An 8,212-nucleotide genomic window follows, 5' to 3' on the forward strand; every position below is an offset into this window, starting at 1 on the left:
TTTAGAAAACAAAGCAAAGTATAAAACAGAACCTAATTTAATCTAAGTATTTATATCTGCATGCTTTTTTCAAAATGTGATATTTATATAGCTAACATCCTTCAATATTAAGCCTAATATTTGTGTTTCTTGATTTATTTACTTCTAATGTGTAGAGTACTTCTTAGCAAGATGGCTTTTTGGCATCTAAAAATCACTTCTCAGGTTTTTGTGCCCCACATTTCTGATGTCTAGGAGCCTTTACAGTGCAGTTGTTTATAAATGTGTTATTACCTATATCACCTTAAGGACCTTTAAGTCTGTGTTGCTAAGATGCTAGTCAAATTCTGCATCAGAGAAGGAAGGAGCTTGCTTTAAGAGGTAGTGATTATTATCTAACCATGTGGTCTGGTCCTTCATATATGGGGATGAAGCTGTACCCTTAGCCACTGAAAGCCTTTTTAGAACAATTGGCTGGATGGAGCCCCTTACAGGCACACTCCCTTCCTTGTTCTTTCCAGGCTCAGAGATGTGTATGAAATATTTGGAGTTGAAATAGTTGAGTTCAAATCTCTGCTACTACCTAACTGGGTAGTTTTGGCTGAATCACTTAACTCTCTGAATGCCTGTGTCCTCATTTATAAAGTAGAGGTAAAATATCGCCCTGCCTATCTCACAGGGTTGCTGCTGTGAAGGCAAAAAGGTAATGTGAGGGTTTAAATAAGAGCATGATGTCAAACCCTGATACCCAATGCAAGTACAAACTCAAGCTGGGGTTAAAATGAAGCCCAGCAGTTGGCGTGTAACCACAGCCCACAAGGATGGACAGTTCACTTTGGGGCCTTCAAACCAGTTTAGTCAGTTGGACCAACTGGCTTTGCCAGTCGAAGTTTACAAATTCACTAGAGTAGACTATTAAGTTCCTCCACTGATCAAATCAACAAATACACGTTTGATATGAACTATGTGCGCGACACTGGGCTCGTGTTGTAGAAGAGCTAAAGAAGCTCTCTGCCCATAAGAGCTGCCTGTTCAGAAGGTAAAGGTATCAGCTAAGTGTAGCAGGAAAACAGAAAGCACATTAGGTTCCCAGCAGAGGGATTTATGTGTTTAAATTTTTACTTTGAAGCAGTCGTAAACTTTCATGATCTTGTCACTTTTGAAGATTATAGGCCATTTATTTTGTAGAATATGTCTGAATTTGGCTTTGATGTTTCCTCATGATTAGATTCAGGCTACACGTTTGGTGAGAAAACACAGGAGTGATGCTGTGTTCTTCTCAGTCCAAGCAGGTGGCACACATTTTTGATTTTTCCTGTTATTGATCATGTTCACGTTGATCACTTTCTTATATATCTGTCAGACTTCTCTACCATAAAGCTAATCATTCCCTCTTTGTAGCTACAAAGTATTTGAGGAGATCACTTACTTTGGAACTAGGTAAGTACCCTGTTCCACATCAAACTTTAATTAATCCATTTATATCAAATAAATATATATATATATATAAAATCTTGGTTTCATAATTTGTTCAATGAATTACAATGTTATCATTATTTTGATGTTCAGATTGTCCCTAATTTAGCCAGAGGGAGCTCCTTCATGCTGACTTCTGTGTCTTTTGGGCATGTCCCCTTCAGTCAGACCTGAGAGCCAGCTCTCTTTGTGATGTGTTCAGGCCTGGCCTCTGCAGCACGTCAAAGGCTGGGAGCAGGGATTCCACATGTCGTTTGACTTCCCTCCTCCACGAGCAAGCGTGACCTCCTGTTTTGGGCCTCAGGTTTATGGAAGTCTGGTGTTGGCTCAGCACTTGGATGGAGGAGCAAAATGATATATAAACAATATGCTGCTTGTATGACAGCCAAAATGCTACCTTCTGTTCATGGGACAATGTTCCTGTGCTCCTGCACAGAGAAAAACAAAAGCAGTGTTGTTATTATGATTTGGTAGTTTATTTGAGTATTTTGCTGTAAAATGTCATCTGCTAAGGCTGAGTAAAGGTCAGCTTTTAGGTTTAGGTTTATATTGACCAAGTTTTTCACACAACCTATGTTGAGGATTAATTATATACATTCCAGAAGTTTACTCATCAAATATCGGAGATTAACATCACGGACCTTAGGAGATAGTGCACAACGTAAGGTATGCAATGTTGCATCACGTGGCAGACACAGTACAGTTCTAAAGAGTGGACCCAGAAATCCCCAGGGGATTGAACTTTATGGAGTTTGGCCTCAGTATTGAATATATTGCTGACACATGCTATGTGTTATTTCATGCTTATAATTATATGTAATTTGCTACACAATGCTTTGTTGGTATTAGCCTGACAAGTTTTGGCCTATGGGGATTTCAGATGACATAGAACTTTTCCCTCCAGGTACTCGGATGTGAAACGTGTCACTGATGTTAGGAAAGGTGACAGGACAAAGGCTTGGGGGTCTTGAACTAAGAAATAAGAAGTGGGGCCTAGAGCTTTAAAAAAAACTATTATGTTCATGACCATTTACATAAACCAACTTAATGGGCTCCCTGTAATTAATAATGACTATTCTATTTTCTTTGTGAAAGTAGGAATTGATTTTCAGATGCTGTCATTCTGCATATTTATTATTCACGTGAAAATATTTTGTTTTCTTTTTCTTTCTGCCTAGAGTATCCTTGCCCTTCTTTCTTTTTTGAACCCTCCACCCCATTGATCATGATCTCACATGTCGGGTGGGTGAATGGGGAACATTGTCAGCTTTCTGAGTTCACAGATTGTATCAGCAGGGATCGGTACAGTAACATCAAATGCCCCGGTGCTGTTTGTCTCACATGGTACCTGAACCCCAGGAGGAGTATGAACCTCAGAGTACATGTGTCATCTCTTGTTGGAGTGCCAAGTTTACTAAGATGTTTGGGAAATAACACAGTTTTTATAGTAAAACATTCAGATTTATTACAGAGTAGAATATGTAATCTTCATGAGTCAAAAATATAGGACGTAATTGTGCCTGGCTGCCTTTTTTCAAGATGTAACCAAAAAATTATCATATTTAGAGTGTAAACTTTGGACACTTAAAACCCTGCTAAACCTTGGGCAAGTTACTTAACCTCTCTACTTTTCTGTTTCCTCTTCTGTAAAATGGGGCTGATAGTCATAGGTAACTTACAGTTGGTAGAAAATTAAAGGTGCTTAGATTAATGTCTGGCACATAGTAAACACAAATTTTAGCTGTGCTGCTGCTGGTGGTGATATGATCAGAGCATCAGAGGTAAAGTGAATGCTTCTCAGTCCCTAGGGTTGGATGTGCAGCACTGCTCTGGAGAAATTAAGTCCACCTCTGCCTTTGCCTTTATGGGTCTGGGTGTTCAGAACCTGCTGAGCAGTTAGCCCCAAGCACAGCTGTGAAGGGACAGTTGCCCTTGGATTCAGTGTTGCTTCCTGGATGGTACAGAGTCTCTGGGCCACTAGGAGTTATACATTATGACAAAGAAACTTGGACTGGAAGGCTGGATTTGTCACTGGGTGGGGCAAGGATGAAGAGTCAAAGGCTTCAGTATGAGTCTACAGGTGGTTCAGCTTCCTTAAGAGCAGCATATGAGGCTGAGGTCAAAGGATTAGATCAGGATGAGAGACACAAGGCACGCATCCTGTTACTTTCCTCTCCTGTGGCCATTAGAGACCCTACTAGTGGATCACCACACTTTTCCCAACAGAGCCCAAGTGTGGCTTCAGAATCCTTCTCAATATGATGTGCCAGGTAGACATTACTAAATGATGACCACTTGAGAAGTTTTGGGGTTTTTTTATGTGCGTGTGAGTGGCTCTTGAGAAATTCCAGGAATTTTAGACACTATTAGTAAGGAAATTTAGCAACAGAAGTAGCCTCAATAACTCAACTGCTTGAATGAGAGGTCTTCCATGACTCAACATATTTTAATCTCTGTTTCTTCCAAACAACTGTTTTAATTCAGCTTTGAGGATGAAAAGAAGTAAGATAAAACTAATGCATATGGAAGCTGGAGTGACAGATACCAATGTCATAACTTTCCCACTATATTTGCATTTTAAGAAGAGTTAATAAAAATGAGTGGATGTTATGCTGGAACTCCATCCAATGTGTTTTTTCATCAACTTCTGCCTGATTCTGTCTGGTTGGTATTTTCACAGTCACATCACTGCCAACAGAGGCTCAAGGGAGGAAAGCTCAGATCATGGGTGAGAAGGGTAAGGTCACATCCCTGTGGTCAGTGGGTGGAGCACAAACATGAAATGTTTTTACTTTTTGCCAGTCATTTCCACCAGCTTCATTAGATTGAATCTCCCTTCCCTGCTGTGTAGTAAAGAATTTAATTTTGCTCAGAAAGAGGTCTGGCCTTTGCCCTTGACTCCTGGGAGGTAATCTCTAAGCCCTTGAAATATTCTGCCTGATAAAAGTGTCTTTGTTCATCTGGGGACCTTGGGCCACACCAGATAACGTAACAATGTGATCTGTGGTGGGGATTTTGTGTCAGGTGGTATCAGCTCACTCTCTAGAGTGGCTGGAGAGCAGGTCAGCCAGGTGAGCCTCAATAAAGACGGTGGATGCCAGAGTTTGGGTGAGTTTTCCTGGCTGGTGCTACTCAGTGTGTATTGTCATACAGTAGTGCTGGGAAAGGTAACACTGCGGATGCACTGGAGGGGAAGACTGGAAGCTCTGTGTGTAGAACTTTCTTGAACTCTGCCCCAGGCTTGTCTTCACTTCGCTCTTTTAATCTGTATTGCTGCACTGCAACAAAACAAAACCATGTGTCTAACAGCTCTCAGTGAGTTTCATGAGTCCTTCTAGTGAATTATCGAATCTGAGGGTGGTCTTGGGGACCCCTGAACTCTGCAGTTGGTGCCAGAAGTGAGGATAGTCTTGGGGACTATTCCCTAACCTTGAACCCAATAAGTGGCAGTTTCCTTCATGACACATTGGATAGATTCATTAACTTTTCAGATCCTTTGGTTACTGAGAATCTGTCAGATTTAAAGTTCTAATTTTAAAGTTTCAAACTCTCCCATCGCTAGCCAGATCTGTGCTGGAGGAACTTGAGGTGAGGCGGGTCTTGGTCTTTTCTCCTAGTCCCGCACGCCTGTTCTTCTGGGACGCTGCCTTTTCTCCTTCTGATTCTCTAGCTCCTCAGGTGGATTGGGACCCTGATAAAATGTCACACTGTGTTGACTGTCCCTGCCTTTCCAGCTGACCCTGGACAAATGCTGATACCTTCTATGGGGCAGGTGTTGCAGATGCTAGTTCTATTTCAAGAGGATTCCCAGTTCTGCTTTTAACATGAGTTAAATATCATCCCAAACTATGCTGTGTTTTTAAAACTGAATACAAATCAGGAAGCCATCTGGAAAAAGTGTTGCTATAACCTGCTATTAACTCTCTTCAGAAGGCCAGACATCCTCCTGCAGAAGTGAAAAATCCAAGTAGTACAAATGAAAGGTACTCTCAGGCCTGAGAGTATCCTGAGCTCTTGTGAGAGCAACTGTGGACCTTCATTTTAGTTCCTATATTTAGCCTTCTGCACACAGGAGGTGCCAAATAAATGCCACTAACTGACTGCTGGAAGGACTAGGAGAGAAATTGGAGGTACTTGATGGCGGCAAACTTTTAACTGGGAAAAAGCTACTCCATCCCATTTGGACAGTTTAGGGCAGCAATAGACTTGTGTACCTAAAGTATTACGTTTGTGTACAGCTCTCGTATTTTCTTGCTGGATGATTTTAGATAAGTTAACTATTTTGAGCTTCATCTCAATCTCTGGTGAAATAAAGAGAATACAAGAACCTGATGTTTATTATGGGGGGATCCAATAATCTAATGGTGTATGTGGAAGTGTATTTTGCAACGTGCCATTCAAATTTTCCTTCCAGTATAATCTTAGATAGCTTTCAGGGCAAGTGTGAGGGCGGCTTGACAGGGAGGAGCAGTGCGGAGGAGGCAGAGTCAGGCCCAAGGCCCAGGGCGCCCTCCCTGTCCCTCATCTCAGTCTCCAGAGTGTAAGCTGAGACTCTGCTCTTTCTGTCTGTGTGACCCTGGGGGTGGTTTCATATATTTTCATAGTACATTCTGGACACCATCTGCCTCAGAACCACCTGGGGTGATTGTTAGACACCCTCCTGCAGGCAGATCCCTGGCCCTCCCATCTGGATCCGCTGCAACAATCTGACGCTGGAGTCAACGCATCTACGTGATTCTGATGCACATTCAAGTTTGAGACCTGCTGCCTTAAGCTCTTTGAGACTCAAGGTCTTCGCCCATGGAAGAGCATGTTTTATTAGATATTCTCAGGTCCCCTGGAGGGCACCAGAAGAATAAAGTTCACTTATTTCTTCATGATTTCAGAACTGTCATATTTTTGCCCTCAACCAAGATATCAGCTTATTCATTTTAAAGATTAAATGTATAGGTCCAGGGTGGAAAGTAATCAATGAATGGAAATAACACTTATTTTCTGGAATGATTTCTACTATTTTAGAAATGGAAATATTCACTCTTTTTGGCTCCGGCCAAAAGGTTCATCTGCTGATGAATTAATCTGCAATGCAAGGCACAAGATGTAACTAACAGAATCAGCAGACATGCAGAAAAGGCCGTCTCGTGGTTCGGTCTGTTGGAAGGAACCCTCAGACATCGTGGAGCAGCACAAGTGTACTTAGGACGGAAAGGAGCACGTAGGGGACGGCTGACAGCAGACCAGGGACTGTCTGAATGCAGTGGAAGGAAACCGGATCCCCGCAAATGCTCTGCTTCAGCCTGTGGAATCGTTCTTTTCTCATTATCATCACCGGATGATAGTTAGGTCTTCCTTGGCCCCGGAGGCGGAGCTGGAGCTTGCACTCACGGAGTGATCAATTTTCCTGAGGCAAATTCCTGTGCTGCCAGAAACAAGGGACAGTTTCCAGATGACTGATGCTCTCTCCTCTGCAAAGCCCAGTTTTCCTCGTATGATGACCATATGTCCTGGATTTTCTAGCCGAGACTCAATTTCATGTAATTTTGTTCTTTTCATTAAAATGATTAAATCTGTAATGAAATCTGACATAATTGATCCTCATGTATAAGACCATAAATATATATATATATATATTACATACATAAAGTCACAAATCAAAAAAAAAAAAAAAGACTCTCCTTGTCAGATCAGACTTTCCAAGTTTGGTTCAGAAATCACGGCCATCTGAAAGGTCAGGCAAAAGGCAGAAATTCTCAAAGGTGCTAAAGTGGGTACGTAGAAGTCCTTAACAGTGAGCATATCAGATGGATACAGGATAGTACTGTCTGCAAAGATAGCATCGATTTATTTTTATGTTTATTTTTAAATTATTTTTAATTGGAGTACAGTCAATAACAATGTGTCAATCTCTGGTGTACAGCACAATGTCCCAGTCTTGCATATACATACATACATTTGTTTTCAAATTCAATTTCTATAAGCATGTGTAAATACGGCTGCTCTTAGTTGGTGCTCTTCTAAAAATGCTTTTGTTAGCAGAGTCCATTCTTTACAGCTGGGGAGCCACTCATGGTTAAAGTAATATTGGCAGATGGATTTAAGAGATGTAATTGTCCTGGAATTTCAATGGAAATATGTCTCCTGGAATTTGTAAGTTCTACTTTTCGCTAAAACTTGAAGTGTATTTACACAGAAACACTAGTAACTAAAATATAACTACAGGCCATAGCAGGAGTATTAACTTATGTGTAAGTTTTTCTTCCTTGTGGTATTATGTTCCCACATAGCCTAGACTTCAAAGTATGTCATTTTGAAAAATTTTCCAGTCTTTTCAATAACAGCACAGTGTTTACAAGAACCGTATTTATCTCCCTGTAATTTTATCAGCTAATAGAACAGTTCTTGAGAAAGTTGATTATCTTTTCTATGACATTTGGATTGGTGTTTTGCCATTTTAATTTGAGCTTATATGTGGCATAAAAATTGATTATGTGAAAAGGAGTGGGTTGCCATTGTATACCCAAATTGTGGTGCTATAAATAAGAAAAATCTCAATTAAACAACCTAACCTACCACCTAAAAGAATTAGAAAAAGAACAAACAAAATTTTGATTGTGAAAAAAAAAAGAGAGAGAGAGGAAAGCAGCGAGACATGCCCTACTACCATTGGAGTCCTTTTCACGGATCTCTCTTTGCCTCCCGTCTGTTGCTTTCTCCTGCCATATTTATTTTATGGACAAGACTGACCAGCTATTGTTGG

Source organism: Vicugna pacos, chromosome 1 (genome assembly GCF_048564905.1).
Source record: "Vicugna pacos chromosome 1, VicPac4, whole genome shotgun sequence".
Taxonomy (NCBI): Eukaryota; Metazoa; Chordata; class Mammalia; order Artiodactyla; family Camelidae; genus Vicugna; species Vicugna pacos.